The sequence below is a fragment of the Ovis canadensis genome, chromosome 2, assembly GCF_042477335.2.
Source record: "Ovis canadensis isolate MfBH-ARS-UI-01 breed Bighorn chromosome 2, ARS-UI_OviCan_v2, whole genome shotgun sequence".
NCBI lineage: Eukaryota > Metazoa > Chordata > Mammalia > Artiodactyla > Bovidae > Ovis > Ovis canadensis.
In genome coordinates, this window is record NC_091246.1 from 89,922,699 (window position 1) to 89,940,056 (window position 17,358).

The 17,358-nt window shown below is 41.5% G+C and overlaps 1 protein-coding gene across 1 annotated transcript in view; it reads right to left on the minus strand.

Moving 5' to 3' along the window:
• HACD4 (3-hydroxyacyl-CoA dehydratase 4) overlaps positions 1–17,358 on the minus strand; it is a 51,448-nt gene that overhangs the window by 33,582 nt on the left and 508 nt on the right. The gene's annotated exons all lie outside the window — the stretch shown is intronic.

Consider the following 17,358-nt stretch of genomic DNA (forward strand, 5'->3'; position numbering starts at 1 on the left):
CATGATCTTAGTTTTTTGAATGTTGAGTTTTAAGCCAACTTTTTGATTCTCTTCTTTCACCCTCATCCAGAGGCTCCTTAGTTCGTCTTCACTTTCTGCCATTAGAGTGGTATCATCTGCATATCAGAAGTTGTTGCTATTTTTCATCCTCTTTTGCCCCCTTCTCCTTTTACCTCGCTTCTCCTTATCCACCATTATCTTCTCATTCCCATGCTTTCCTTTGTTCTTCGATGAAATCACAATGAGAAATGCAATGTTTCCTGCCATATCAGTAAACAAAAGATGTCATAGTCATCAGTGACTGCAGCTTTCTATTGTGAGCTGGTGAGCCCTGAAGAAACACAGGGCTGAAAAGAATACCTGCCATCTAGGAGCCATCAGACAGCAGCTACTCCCTATGCTGAGCCCAGAGAAAACTCAAGATAGGAAAATACAAGCTATTGGCACCAGGTTGCTGAGGTGCATATCGAAAGAGCCATTTCAGTGAGCTCGGATTCTTGCATCTTTCCATACATGGAAAAGCTCTAAATTCCTTAACTTGGCATATGTGGTTTCCTTAATTAACAGTAATATTTTGATGCTCTCAACTATCTGTCCTTTGATGCAAAATTCCTATATATCCTAGCTCCTGCCCTCGCCTCCTCAGAGAAGTTTGTTATAGCTATCTGAAAGCTGTCTCTAGGCTGCAGTCCTCATTTTGCCTCCAAATAAAATTTAACTTGCAACTCTCACATTGTGCATTTTTAAAATCAATGCATGTAATGTTCAGAATACAAAGAGAACATGCTTAGGATTGGGATGATGCTAGGGTGGAAGACATGTTTCTGTCCCCGCTCATGTTTATGACTTTTGGATGTTAGGTAGTTAGAATAGGAAAAAGGAGTCCAGAATGGCAGTGGCTAAAAGACAAGGAAGGGGAAAGCCCAAGAAAATAGAACAAAGGAAGATCCGAGGACTAGAGTGAGGACCTCAGGTAGCACAAACAGCACTCCTGGCTAGCCCAATTTACACAGGGCAGTTCCCAGGGGGAGGAGAAAAAACACATAAAAAGAGGAGCCGAAGGGCGGGGGAAGGGGGCGTGCTCTCTGTCTCTCCCGCTGTCTCTCTCTCTTTGCATCGTTTGGGTCGTCATGCCCTCATGCCTCGAGGATGTATTTTCCTTTATTTTCTAAATAAAACTGATCTATAACATGGAGCTGTGATGCTGGTCTGTCCAAGAGCTGTAATGCTGGCCCGTCTGAGAGCTATAATGCTGGTCACTACCTTCAATTTTTTGTTGTGACGAGACAGAATCAAGGAAATTACACACTCCCCTGACACTTCCAAGAATATTAGGAGACATTCAGGCTTCAAAATGTTGGAGCTCCATTGTAGCATTTCTTGGATGGCCATGAAAACGCATTCCTTTGGAAACTGGTAAACTTTTGAAGCATGGAAGAATCCAAAGTTGCTCCTGTCCTTTAGATATCTCAGAGGAAATTCCTCCTAGGTTTTCAAAATGTTGTAAAATCTTCCAGTTGCCCCTCCTACAAAAGTGACAGACCAGGGAGTAGGCGGTCAGGGAGAGAAGTAGCATTCAGGACCAAGATGCCAAGCTCCAGCTGGTCAGCGTGGGCCCCTCAACAATGTATTCCTTCCTTGTAGAGAGCTCGGCTGTGGATCACCTCGGATTGCACCGTCTCCACACTTCTGAATTTGTATCTGTGGGAACTTTGGTTTTGCAAGATATTTCAGGGTCCTGCTAATTTCTTGTGACCTTTTCCACTTATTGTTCACTATTTTTCAGTGATAAACAAAACTATAGCATCTTTGGCCATCCATTCACACATTCTGTTTTAGAATCACGATGAATATAAACTACCTCCTGTGAAAGACTAACAATCAGTCAAGTGAAAACAAAACTGAATGTTTTTGCCTTAAATATTCTATGCATCTTATCTCTCATCCCTTTCCTTCCTCTAGTTATGTTGTCTGTTCTTGTTCCAATCAAGCAAGACTGCCTCTGGGTGAAACACTTGTTCAGATATTTGTTATGGCTTTCAAGGCTTGGTTCTAGCTGCTGCTGCTGCTGCTAAGTCGCTTCAGTCTTGTCCGACTCTGTGCAACCCCATAGACAGCAGCCCAACAGGCTCCACTGTCCCTGGGATTCTCCAGGCAAGAACACTGGAGTGGGTTGCCATCTCCTTCTCCTGATCTATCACAAACTTGCATTTCAAAGCTCTTCTAAAGTGATTACATACATTGAGATTTTTGTTAATTTCTTTTCCTAGAAAAATCAGAATTGTGAAATTTGTCTTTCTTCGCCTATCACGCCATTTAGCTGTGCTCATGTCCTTTCTGCTCACAACCTCTTTTCCTTCCTCAGCAGCAAAGCAAGAGTGATGGAGAGAGCCAATGCTAAAGCCAGGCCATCTTGGTTTGGATCAGTTTTATCCCCTACAAACCCAAGCAGCTGATTAACTCTCTGAGCCTCAGTTCTTTGCTTATTCGCATAAAAGTCTTAGGACAACGGCTAGCAACTCTCGATGTTCATGAAATTAGCTGCTCTTGTGATTAATATTTATCAGTCTCTACAACCCTGACCCTCTCTCCACTGGCTGCCATGATCCCTCGTGTGCTATGAACTGATGAAGACTCGAGATGCCAACAGTCCCCACTCTTCCTTCTAATTTTATTGAAGATAAGCCATTGTAGGTCTCTGGATACAGACACAATGAAGAAAAGGAGCTAAGACTTCTGCCTTCAAGATGCTCACATCTTGACCAGAAGACCGCAAGGACCTCTAGGGGTGTGATAAGAGCCATTACATATAGTATGATGAGTTATAATAAAAGTCTGCAGAAAATTCTAGAAAGATTGAGTCATCCGTCTGGGACTGGAGATGGTAGTGAAGAGCCAGGGACATCCTTAGAGAGTAGCGGGTCTTGTGGGAGGTGAGCTGGAGAACATTGTCCAGGTGGAGAGAATATTCTTGTCAAAGACATGGAATGGTCCATTTTGGAAAGGCATGGAGAGATCAGTGGGTTAAAGTGAGGATGATCTATGCTCAGTGTGCTTGGATATAAGACCACAAATAATTGCTTAAAGGCAGAAAGCCCTTCTGGTGAGACCAGTCAAGATATAGCTTTTTTTTTTAAATATAAATTTATTTATTTTACTTGGAGGCTAATTACTTCACAATATTGTATTGGTTTTGCAGTACATCAACATGAATCCACCATGGGTGTACACGTGTTCAGCATCCTGAACCCCCCTCCCACCTCCCTCCCCATACCATGCCTCTGGGTCATTCCAGTGCACCAGCCCCAAGATATAGTTTTAAAATTCTTCTTTAAGGGCTTCCCTGGTGGTCCAGTGCTTGAGAGTCTGCCTGCCAATATAGGGACATGGGTTTGATCCCTGGGCAGGGAAGATCCCAGGAAGATCCCGAGCCCCTGTTTCACAACCATTGAGCCCATGCTCCCTAGAGCCTATGTTCGGCAACAAAAGAAGCCACTGCAAGGAGACTGAAAGTGAAGGGCTGGAAAAAGATATTCCACGCAAATAGAGACCAAAAGAAAGCAGTGGCAATACTCATATCCGATAAAATAGACTTTGAAACAAAGGCTGTGAAAAGAGACAAAGAAGGACACTACATAATGATCAAAGGATCAATCCAAGAAGAAGATATAACAATTATAAATATATATGCACCCAACATAGGAGCACCGCAATATGTAAGACAAATGCTAACAAGTGTGAAAGGGGAAATTAACAATAACACAATAATAGTAGGAGACTTTAATACCCCACTCACATCTATGGACAGATCAACTAAACAGAAAATTAACAAAGAAACGCAAACTTTAAATGATACAATAGACCAGTTAGACCTAATTGATATCTATAGGACATTTCACCCCAAAACAATGAATTTCACCTTTTTCTCAAGTGCTCACGGAAACTTCTCCAGGATAGATCACATTCTGGGCCATAAATCTAACCTTGATAAATTAAAAAAATTGAAATCATTCCAAGCATCTTTTCTGACCATAATGCATTAAGATTAGATCTCAATTACAGGAGAAAAACTATTAAAAATTCCAACATATGGAGGCTGAACAACACGCTTCTGAATAACCAACAAATCACAGAAGAAATCAAAAAAGAAATCAAAATATGCATAGAAACAAATGAAAAAGAAACATTCAAGCATGGCAAGTAGAGAGTAACCCTTCTTGCCACAAGTAGAGAAAACCCTTCTGCAGCAACAAAAACCCAGTGGAGCTGGAAATTAAAAAAAAAAGAATTATCTTCTTTAAGACATTATGTTTTGTAACTTATTTAACTGGGACAGATGATAGTGTGACCACCAACAATTGATGAGTGAGTAACATTACTAGGAGTGAGTCACAAAGAGGCGGTGGGGGTGGGGCAGGGCTAACGTTTATGGGGAACCAATTACGTGCAGGCTCTGTACGAAATGATGCACTACTGTGTGGAAGGCAGACCAGAGTTTTTTGAATGAGAAAGCCAATTATGGTAACAATTAAAGTGAACAGAATAAAACAAGCTATTGTATATATTTTCATAGTATTTTCATATACATTATCTTATTACAGACTCAGTGTGGGTCTAAAATAATCCTCATTTTACAGGTAAGAAAAGCACATCTCAGGTTAAATGTACCAAAGATCACATAACCAGTGGAGGCAAAGGAATGAGCTACAAGATTAGAGGGACTGTGCTCTAAACTGGAGATGACAGAAATAATTCATGGCAAATCAATTGGTCTTAGGCTTCTGGAGTCAGAAGGATCCTGAGGCTTCATCTGGGATGAATGGTAAGAGTACTGTAATCAGCTAGCAATGTCTGTCATGAGATAGGGGGAAGGTAAGTTGCCATCCTTGTGTCTTATTTGCTTGAGCATGAATGAAGTAGGCTTTAAGTCTGAGGTAGATGAAGGAGGTTACATAAAGGTGACCACAAGCTATAAAGGAGGCCGAGAAGCCCAACCTGGCACTGTTGCCAACCTAGAGAGGATGGGGGAGGAGAAGGGGGCTCAAGAAGAAGGGAATATAATTACAGCTGATTCATGTTGTACAGCAGAAACCAACACAGCATTGCAAAGCAGTTTTCCTCCAATAAAAAAAAAAAAATAAAAGAAGGTTGAAAGAATGATATAGGGATTTTTCTAAGTTAACACTGTTTTTAAACCTGGTATTGTAAATATGGGGCTTCCCTGGTGGCTCAGCAATAAAGAATCCACCTGCCAATGCAAGAGACCTGGGTTTGATCCCTGGGTCGGAAAGATCCCCTGGAGGAGGAAATGGCAACCCACTCCAATGTTCTTGCCTGGGGAAATCCCATGGACGGAGGAGCCTGGCAGGCTATAGTCCATGGGGTCAAAAAAGAGTTACACAGGATTTAGGGCCTAAACAACAGGAACATCAACCTAGGAGGGACAATTCAGAAGCCTTGACTGCACACACATCTGTTTACTATTCATCATAAACTCGTGAATTCTACAGCTTGTTGTACACAAGACATTCAAGACACAGTGCCTACCCTCAGGGAGTTCCATATCACTGGAGAAGACAGTTAGAAGGCAGGATGGTAGCCTCAGTCACATGGGTATGAGAGAGTTGCTGAAGTACAGAGAACAGAGAACAGTCCTTCTTGGCACACATGACTAGATTCCCTATCTGGTGAAGCAAACAGAAGCAGCTTGAGACTATGAATTTCAGTTCTATCACTCAAAGATTTCCTATTTTACCTGGGATTCACCTCTCTTTAAGATTATAATTGAATGTAAAAGACTTTTCCTGCATTTTTTAAATAGGTTTAAAGCAAAAGGTCTGGATTAATATACATCTACATAAGAATCCTTATATTTATGTCTTATGTAGATATGTCTACATAAGAATTTTTGTATTTATATTGTATTTAAAAATAATCCTTATATTTATATTTATGTCAGATTATATTTATGTCCTTATATTTATTAAATCCTTATATTTATTAAATCCTTATATTTAATCCTTATATTAAATCCAAATATTTAAATCCTTATATTTATTTATAAAAATGTCCTTATATTTATGTCAAAATTATGTGACTTTGGACAAATTTCCTAATCTCTCTGAGGTTCGGCTTCATTGCTTTAAAAATGGGCTAATGATATGATATCACTTATATGTGGAATCTAAAATATAACACAAATGAATTTATTTCCAAAATAGAAACAGACTCACAGACATAGAAAACGAAACTTGTGGTCAGCAAAGGGCAAAGGGGGGAGAGAGATAAATTAGCAGTTTGGGATTAGCAGATACAAACTACTACATATAAGATAGATAAACAACAAGGTCCTACTCTATAGCATGGGGGCTATAGTCAACATTCTGTAACAAACCATAATGGAAAAAATATGAAAAGAATATATATATATATATATATATATATATATATATATATATATATATATATATATATATATGTATGTATAACTGCATCAGTTTGCTGTATACCAGAAATGAATGCAACATTGTAAATATACTATGCTTCAATTAAATAATTTTTAAAATGAGCTAATGAAATTATCTCTCTCTTAAAATTCCAAATATGAGATATTCTAGCTAAATCTCTGGCACAATTCCTGATACATACATATGAAGTGCTAGACATATATTAGCTACTTTACCATTGGCTACATCGACTACTCGCCTCTACTCAAACCCAGATTAAGCCCCTGTAGTAAGAAAATTACATAAGACTAAGAAGAGGAAAGCTGAAGTTTTCATTAGCACATAGTCTTCATTATGTTAAATACAAACTGACTTTCATGCTGATGGCAAGCAGGAATAAAGGAATTGATGGCAAAAAGAAGAAATGATTCTTAATTAGAATCTCCTGATACCATCAAAGAAATTCTTAACACATAAGAACTTTAGAGTCATCTTTTCTTATCATTAGTCAAAAGAATTCGGTTTAAAACATGTAACAGCAACCAAAACTTTGAATGTGCTAATGAAATAAACTCATTTCATGATAGTTAAACGATGATTTAATTACAGTATTTATTTCAGTACATTCTTTAATGGATAAATAAATGGTTCCATGCAAAAGTCTTCCTCAATAAATTGCATCTATACAGTTTTAATACTTAGGCGCATACAAAAAATTGTCTGTGATTTGAGATAGACAGCTGTTTTTTTAAGCAGCACTTGAAAGTGCTCTTGTAACTTAACCCCCAAACTCTGATTTTCAAATGGACAACAGGGATTTACCAAATATGTGATGAAGAATCATGTTTTCATGTTCTTTAATTTTGGCAGGAACTCTTGTTTCAATTGAAAACATTCCCTTACCATCGTGGAAACCCAGAGGGCCATCATGAGTTTAGACCTGAAAAATAAAACTGAGAGAAAAGACTGGAACAACATCTGGTTGTCATTTTGAAGGCCACAGAGAGGGGAAGTGGTTTCCCACCGCTAGTTAAGCAAAGGCAGGCCCACGTTCCACAGAATGTGGAGGGCAGACAGTGAAAATACAAAGAGACGGAAGCTCCCCTTTCATTCACCATGAATGAAGCAGGTGCTGCCTGTGAATGAAGCAGTTAGGATTGCTTAGTTTAGGATCCTGATGTCATTTTATATTTTTAAGGTAAAGGTTTTCTGTTTACATTTGGGGCCTCTCAAAATCGCTTTGAGAGACATGACCATGTCACTCAATTGGGCTCCTCCACCATAAAGATGAACCTTAGTAGGTCCTCAAAGACCACAATTAGAAACATGATTGCAAATCACTATCTCTGAATTTTCAGCCTTACAAATTATTCTATGTCTAGAAAGAAACTAAGGAAGGAAGGAAGGGGAGAGAGAGGGAGGAAGAAAGGGGAAGAAGGAAGGAAGGGGAAAAGTGATGCTTTTGTTTCAAATACGCATTTACAACTGTTGTTGCTGTTTCATTGCTAAGTCGGGTCCAGCTCTTTTTGTGACCCCATGGAGTGTAGCCCGCCAGGCTCTTCTATCCATGGGATTTCCCCAGCCAAGAATACTGGAGTGGGCTGCCATTTCCTTCTCCAGGGGATCTTCCCAACCTAGGGATCAAATCACATCTCCTGCACTGGCAGATAGATTCTTTACTGCTGAACCACCAGGGAATCCCCCCAGAAATGTGTACTAAATACAGTCCCTTTGTTGGCAAAGTAATGTCTCTGCTTTTTAATATGCTGTCTAGGATGATCACAACTTTCCTTCCAAGGAGTAAGCATCTTTTAATTTCATGGCTGCAATCACTATCTGCAGTGATTTTGGAGCCCCCTAAAATAAAGTCAGCCACTGTTTCCACTGTTTCCCCATCTATTTGCCATGAAGTGATGGGACTGGATGCCATGATCTTCGTTTTCTGAATGTTGAGCTTTAAGCCAACTTTTTCGCTCTCCTCTTTTACTTTCATCAAGAGACTCTTTAGTTCTTCACTTTCTGCCATAAGGGTGGAGTCATCTGCATATCTGACGTTATTGATATTTCTCCCAGCAATCTTGATTCCAGCTTGTGCTTCCTCCAGCCCAGCATTTCTCATGATGTACTCTGCATAGAAGTTAAATAAGCATGGTGACAATATACAGCCTTGACGTACTTCTTTTTCGTATTGGGAACCATTCTGTTGTTCCATGTCCAGTTCTAACTGTTGTTTCCTGACCTGCATACAGGTTTCTCAAGAGGTCAGGTGGTCTGGTATTCCAGTATGGTTTTTCCAGTAGTCATGTATGGATGTGAGAGTTGGACTGTGAAGAAAGCTGAGCGCTGAAGAATTGATGCTCTTGAACTGTGGTGTTGGAGAAGACTCTTGAGAGTCCCTTGGACTGCAAGGAGATCCAACCAATCCATCCTAAAGGAGATCAGTCCTGGGTGTTCATTGGAAGGACTGATGTTGAAGCTGAAACTCCAACACTTTGGCCACCTGATGTGAAGAGCTGACTCATTTGACAAGACCCTGATGCTGGGAAAGATTGAGGGCAGGAGGAGAAGGGGATGATAGAGGATGAGATGGTTGGATGGCATCACTGACTCAATGGACATGGGTTTGGGTAGACTATGGGAGTTGGTGATGGATAGGGAGGCCTGGTGTGCTGTGGTTCATGGGGTCACAAAGAGTCGGACACAACTGAGCGACAAGTGAACTGAAATACAGTCCCATCTCCCTGTTAGGAAATAAAGAATTTGGGGCTTTCCTGATGGCCCAGTGATTAAGAATTTGCCTTGCAATTCAAAGGACACCAATTTGATCACTGGTCCTGGAAGATCCCACATACTGTGGAGGAACTAAGCCCGTGCATCATGACTGCAGAAACCCATGCACCCTAGTGCCCATGCTCTGCAACAGGAGCAGTAGAGAAGCCTGTTTGCACCACAACTAGAGAGTAGCCCCCACTCGCCACAACTAGAAAAGTCCTTGAGCAACAACAAAGATCAGCACAGCCTCAACAATAAGTAAATAAAAATAAATTGGAAAAAAGAAATGAAGAATTACTAAATAATACCATTGTCTGAGCCCATTAAAGTTTTGCAGGTCTTTGAATCTTGCCGCTACTACTTATTAACCACTTGACTTAACTACCGAAGTCTGGAGTGTTCCAATCTCTAATCTGCTCTTTTTAGAGCCTATTTTTAAAAAATTATTATAAAATGCTGTATTGAGAAAGATGTGATACATGCAGAGGGCTTTGGAATTACAGGATTATTTTGGCCATGAAGGAAACAGTATTACAACTAGTTAAGGATCACAGTATATTTTAGAGCGCCTGCAAACCTTGTTACTACATGATCGGACCTGGGGAAAAGCCTATAAAAACACGTTTTTCTCCTATTTTGGCTGTTAATGGTGGGCAAGATCTCTGACAGATCATTCTCTACTGGAGGCAAGATGTGCTTCACACACAGCCAGGTAGGTGACTACTTAGTGTCACAGCCAGGTGCATTTGGACAATGGGTTCCACAGGGAATATCCTCTCCAAGTTGATCACTGACAAGTTTATTAAGATCAACAAATGCCGGGGTCCAGCCCCAGTGGATCCAGGGTAATTCGAAGGTGGGGACGGAATCGGCGTCCTGGAAAAAACTTATTTAATTACAGATATAGAGGGAGATGAGAAACAGATAGTGTAGTAGGAGAATTAGTGGAGAAAAGAGGCTGAATAACTGGTTTACATGGAATACCAATCACCACCTATTTAGGCCATAGGCGTCCTTCCATTTTCCCGAAGGAGAGGAGGCACTGAGGCCTCCCCGGTCCGATCTCAGAAGCCCAGGCAGAATTAGCAGGCTTGGTGAGTACCCACATTTCAGATGGGAATTCAACCAGGAAAGTGGGGAGCAAGAAAGAAACGACCCGGGAGAGTCAGTCTTTCCAGAAACTGATTCGATTTCTTTATTTTTCAGGTTTGTTTATATACCTTTTTGTTATACATAGTGATGAATACAGAGTCACACGGGGGTCATCAGACCTGACCGTTGTCACAATCAGGTGCTTCATATAAAATTATACAAAGGTCTTACAGGTTTCATCATCTTCTGGCCATGAGGTCTGCTGACATTTTATGGCCCTTTCTGATACCGGTCAGTTAACCAGAAAACTTATTTTTCCAGGGGTGATTTTTTTTAAAATCAGGCGCCACCCTCCAAATAAAGTTGCATTCCTATAGGGTGAGGGTGTAGTGAGTTACAATCAAGAAAGGAATTTACTTAACCTAAGGTTTAACATGATTAATCTTAAAGGTTAATACTTATTTCTCCTATATGCTAGTTATATTCATTATAAGGGCAGGAATATGGAGATTTAGCAGCAAATATTGGCTCAACAAATGTCCCCTTCACTAATGTTCCCCTTAAGATCTACTTTGTCTTAAGATAGTGATAAAGTTACATTTTTACATAGCATAGTGATTTATAGTGATTTATAACAAAGTACAGTGATCTATAACAAAAGAGAAAATTCATTAACTCAGAAAGTCTAGTATTGCTAACATCAAAAAACTATTATATTTCCTTTTCTTTATTCCAAATACATTGATTAATATATTCCCAGGTGCCTAAGGATATGGAGGCCTGATGGCAATCATTGACTCATCAATGAAAAAAGCCCTATGCTAATACTCCAAACTCTCTGTGCTGTTTATGGTTGAGAGGTTGTCACACGAGCTAGTCTGTCAGCAGAGAGGTTTGACCTGAGACATCCTTGTCACACCCAGGGCAGGGAATTAGCAGTAATTATTGGCACAACAAATGAAAAAACCCTTCACCAATATAATTCCTAATCAACCCACTAATACTATGCTAATGATCTTCTAACTTCTCAAAAGAGTCTGTATTTAGAAAGTTTTAAAACATCCCATGCCTCTCACAGTTGGGAGGCTGTAAACAATCACATGCGGCCGGACGAGCCTGATCAGGCAGGCCAGAGAACCTTCAGAGTTCGTAAGTTGAAACACTCTTGTCACGCCCAGGAATTTTTATTAACTGGAGCTGCAAGTTAACTCCTTCTCTGAGAGAAATGGTTATGGGGGAGAGCTCCCCGTAAAGTACTCTGGTTTTGGTAGGTAGATGCTCAGGAACAGGGGGGTCTCCTGAGGCTTGATCACGCCTTTGCGTATGCCAAGCTTCCTTCCTCATAACCTTTGCCATGGGTGGAGTTCCTCACGCTGGCCTCCAAAAAACAAATCAGAATTGTAAACTGTTCTCCCACTGCTTCCCTCCGCTATGGTTTTCTCTGAGTTATTACCATTTATCACTTTCAGCCAATCAAAAGAAAAAAAGAATAAGAAGAAAAAGTTAGGAGATTTTAGACTTGTTGATGAAAAATATGTCACCGATGAGTGAGATGATGTCTCCTTGGAAGTTATCACAGCTTAATAGTCCATCATCCTTGCTCAGAACCTTCAAAAGCCTTTTTGGTTCCATCTCAGTGTTTCCTAGGGCTTCACAGGTGGCAATAGTGGGAAAGAACCCATCTGCCAATGCAGGAGATGTAAGAGATGTGGGTTTGATCCCTGGGTTGGGAAGATCCCCTGGAGGAGGGCATGAAAATCCAATCCATATTCTTGCCTGGAGAATCTCCATGGACAGAGGAGCCTGGCGGGCCACAGTCCGTGGTGTCGCAAAGAGCCGGACCCAACTGAAGCGACTTAGCACACACACATGCACGGTGTTTCCCAATCACTCAGCCTGTGGGCTGCCTGTGTTTTTCTATTCCCAAGTGATGATCAGAGAGGGAAGCAAGACAGAAAAGGGAAGAGAGGCTCATTAGGAACTGGTAACAGCTCCCTGTGACGAGACATCCAAAAATGGAATGCTGTCTCTGTCATCTTTTTCACTGCAGCATTTATTTGGCTGTGTTATCAGGGAATGCGGACTGAGAGTCAGCCTGAAAGTCCCATATGGGGCACCAAACCTAAAGTGATTTCCAGTAGGAGGCTGGGTTCAGGCAACAGTGTCTGTGAAATTGTATGATGAAAGACAGAAAGTTTATTGCACAAGGAGTCAGAATAAAACAAGTCCAGCTCAATTTTTCTTTCTAAAAATACATTTGAGATTGTCGTGGCTTCATGCTAAATTCTGTCTTAGTGGCCAACCAACCATGCTGTTGATTTTACTGACATAGAAGAGAGTAATTGAGCTATCTGAGACTTTCTGCAAATTTTGTGAAATTCCATTTTGCCATAAAGATGGTGGTGCTTTGTAATAAAGGCTCCCATGCTTCAGCAAGGGAAGACAGATGGTAACAGTCAGTAAAGAAAAAAGAAATCTTCCATCTTTAAGCTCTTATTTGTGCTCAACAGGTCCTACACAAAGAGCGATTCAGAATGCAATAGCACACCACACCCACTTCACACCTGCTTCCCCAGGACTGACCCTGGTGTAAAACCAAAGTTATCAGATGAAGCAGCTTGAAAATGGAAACTTCTTTGTTGATCATCACAGAAAATATTATAATGTAGCTCAGAAAGGCTGAGCTTACTCTTGGCGTAAAAAATCCAAGGTTATTAGCCCTAAGAAATAAGAACAAAGTTAAGTAAACAGAAAAATATCTTTCATGCAGAACACATTTATCATTTCAGGGGTAGGATGTACAGTAGGAAATCAATCCCTGGGATTCAACTATGTTGGATTTTAGGAGGGTTCAAGTTGCAGACCAAGGTGAAGAAGCTAGTATTGAATGTTATCCCCCTCCCCACGTGTGGTTCCCCTTCCTCAACAGTTGCTAAGATTCACACAGAGGCCAACTGGTCTGAGGCCCTTTCTTCAAATATATTCTGGTCTTTTAAACTATAAAGTTTACAGCATATATGATGGAAGGGATGATATTAACAGTCATTGAAGATTTTTATGGCATTTTAGTTGACCATTTTTCCTCGTGGCTTCCTAGCAACATTTCAAGGAAAGTTGAAGTTGTCTGTGCCCCTGTCTGTTGCAACTAGAGGAAGCTGAGGTGGGGGATAAGTGACCCTCTTTCAAAGGCAAGATCCAATAGAAAAGTTGATACCTCCCTTCTGCCCCACACAAAGAAGTACCTAAGAGAGTAGGGGAGAAGACACAGAGGTACTTTATCTTCTGTATTATGTGTTGATACGTGTCCCTCGTGGCTCAGATGGTAAAGAATCTGCCTGCAATACGGGAAACCCGGGTTTGATCCCTGGGTCAGGAAGATTCCTTGGAGAAGGAAATGGCAACCCACCAGTATTCTTGCCTGGAGAATCCCATGGACAGAAGAACCTGTCCATGGGTTTGCACATGGGTTTGCAAAGTGTCAGACACAACTGAATGACTGACACTTTCACTTTCCCCTAAATTTAACTGTTGAAACTTAACCCCCAATACCTGAGAAGGTGAACTTATTTGGAAATAGAGTCATTGCAGATGTAAATAGCTAAGTTGGAATGAAGTCATTTCCTGGACTAGGGTGGGACCCCTAATCCAGTAAGACTGATGTCCTTATAAAAAAGTGAAAATTTAAATACAGACGTGCACACAGAGGGAACAGCAGACAGAGATAAAGGCAGAGATCAGGATGATGCAGCAGAAACTCAGGCATGCCAAAGATTCCAACAAACCACCAGAAGTTAGGAGAGAGGCACGGGGCCAAGATTCTCCTTAACAGCCCTAAGCCAACACCTTGATTTTGAACTTCAAGCCTTCAAACTGAGACAGTAGATTTCTGTAGTTCTAAGCTACCCAACTTGCAGTACTTTGTTATGGCAGCCTTAGCAAATGAATACAACCTGCCACCAAACTCTGAATTTCACCAGGGTTAAGAGAATGTCATCTGTAGGTGAGAGAACAGACATTAAATAGAACTATCATAGCTTTGTTGGATGAGCTAAAGAGCAGACACATGTCCTATACCATCAGTTGAAGGCTTGGCAAAACCTGCCACTGAATAGGAAAGGCTTCTCAGTGCTCCTGAGAACAGCAGTTGAAATGCAGTCAGACAGGAACAATACTTTTTTATTTTCTTGGCTGCACTGCATGGCATGTGGGACCTTAGTTCCCTGACCAGGGACTGAACCTGTGCCTCTTACATAAGAAGTGTGGAGTCTTAGCCACTGGACTACCAGGGAAATCCCTACTCTGTGTTGTACAGAGATAGCTTTATACCCAGTACGTATATAGAGGATGGTGATCTCTTTAGGTGGCTCCCTGTGTCTAGCCAGTCACGCACAGGCTTTCTGGCTTCAGAGATCCCTCACTAACTTTGTGGTGAGCTGAGAAGAGGTTCTAGGGTCATGAAAGTAAAAGTGAAAGTGAAGTCAGTCAGTCGTGTCCAACTCTTTGTGACCCCGTGGACTGTAGCCTACTAGGCTCCTCCATCCATGGGATTTTCCAGGCAAGAGTGCTGGAGTGGGTTGCTGTTTCCTTCTCCAGGGGATATTCCTGACCCAGGGATTGAACTCAAGTCTCCCACATTGTAGGCAGATGCTTTACAGTCTGAGCCACCAGGGAAGTGATTCTAGGGTTACAGGAGTGTTTTATTAATAACACCAACTGTTGCTTCTCAGTCTGATTGAGGATTATAATTTCAGTCATTTCAAAGATTAATCCCTGTGATGTTGGCGACATTGGAGTAAAGTTGTGAATATGAAAAGAGCATATTAAGGCTAAGAGGATTCTACAAAAAAAAATTTCATCGTAGGTGTCTAAAAACTGACCCTTTCTCAGTCCTCGTTCAGCTACCATCTCCTCATGCTCAAACCCTCAGTAGCCTCTCGGCTTCTAGCCCCAACCTGCTCTAATCCACCCCTTCCAGCCGTGACCAGAGTCCCTGTCATAAAAAGTTCTGACCAGGCCACTCCTCTCTTAAATACTTGACTCTCCAGGCCCTCAGCATCTATACCAATTTGAATTCCAGCTTCAGTTCCTTCTCACTCTTACCCAATTCCTGTCCTTCGTGACATTCCCTGAACAGGTCACTTGTTTCATGATTCTTTTGTGCAGGTTGCTCTTTTCTGAAATGTTCTCTCTCCCATCCTTTTTATTTTTAAATGCTACCCTGTCTTCAAATCCAAGTTCGAACAGTTTCTCTGTGACCGCTGCTCAAGTCCTGTCAGACAGAATACATCTTGGCTTCTATAAGAAACGGTTCGTCACATTAAAATGACATTTATCATCATGCTATCATTTTTAGTCATATAATTACCTGTTTCTTTCCTTGAAGATGAGCTTCTTGAGGATAGCTCCTGTACCTTGTTTGTGGATGTAAGCCCAGTGCTTAGCAGTGTCTGGTGTGGTGAGGTTGTAGGAAGTCTTGTAAATCACTGACTTGATTAGTGTGTAAACAGCAGCTCACACCGGACGCACAAGGAAAAGGTCAGCAGGGTAAGCATCTCTCCTCACTTCTAAGGATGGGCAGACCTGCCTGCAGAACTTCATGAAAGTTAGAGTGAAGCGGTGTATAGATGGGGTCACTTCCAAAAGCAGGGGAGATCGATGAGGGAGTGGGTGGGTTTCTGCCTTCTTTTCCAGTCCTCTATTTCAAGGCTCGGATAAGAAACACTTAAGAAGGTTCACCTGGCTTCAGGCTGGCTGAAACAATATATTCAGGACGGTGTCATCATCTGTCTCTCCCTTCCGCTCTCCTCTGAGTTGGTTTTATTCCTCAGCATTTCTTCCAATGTGGGACATGTCAGACTCACCAGAGAAGGGCACCATCTAAAGCTGTGCAGAATGTAAGTTGTGCAGCCGGAAGTGGCAGTCCTGGTCCCAAGCTTCCACTGGACCAGGCACCCCCTGCCATAGACAGAGGCTCCTTCTTCCTCAGCATTCCAGCCGGAGTCCTCCTTGTCACTCTCCTGGCCTCAGCTCCTGTGTTGTAGCTCCTCCTCACCAGCCGCTGTAGCCATGATGACGCCTGTGCTCTCAGCACCCCAGCCTGGGTCAGAGGCCCATTCACACAGCTGGGCATGGCCCCAACCCACAGCTGTCCATGGTGGTCCTAGATGCCAGGTGGGCCATAACAGATGTCCAGTGTAACAGCTAAGCACAGTTCAGGCCATCACAGGAGACTGACAAAGCCTGGCTCTTCTTCCTATTCACCCTTTCCTATAGTCTTCTACCCATCTCTTTCCTTGACATTTCAAAAATTTGTAAAACAATCGGTCTTCTTAAGACCTCTTTGCGGAGGCCACTTACAGAATGTTGACAGCTGGAATTTTAGGAGTGTCTTATTTATACTTTGTAATCAGAGATGCTGAATGTTCTTTTCCAATATCCGTACAAATGACTTTGATAAAAATGACATTCCTTTATTATCCCAAAGGACTTGCCTTTTGTGTGAGATTTAGGGAAGGCTGCTCCTTAAGCTCACTTAATTTTATGTGAGAAATTTCTACAATCTGGGGGACTTCCCTGGCAGTCCAGAAGTTAAGACTTCACCTTCTAAGCAGAGAGTGCAGGCTCAGTCCCTGGTTGGGGAGCTAAGATCCCCAGCTAGGGGCTGAGCCCATATGCCTCACAGCCAAAAAGCCAAAACCTAAAGCAGAAGCAGTATTGTAGCAAATTCAGCAAAGACTTTAAAATTGGCACACATCCAAAAAATCTTTTACAAAAGGGAAATTTCTACCATTTTTATTCATGTGTAATTAAGTTAAACACTGGGCACCTTCCACAGGTGAGGCCATGTGCTAAACCAAATCATACATCCTGGACATTTATTCCTCAAAAGTTTGAGATATGACTATCCCCCATTTGCATAACTTGCCCAAGATGATACAGCTAGAAAGTATCAGAACCCTCATTAGCTCTCAAGTCTATAAAACCTGTGCTTTTTTCACTAAAATAAGCCTTTTTTTTTGAATATTTGGATTTTTAAATTTACAAATTG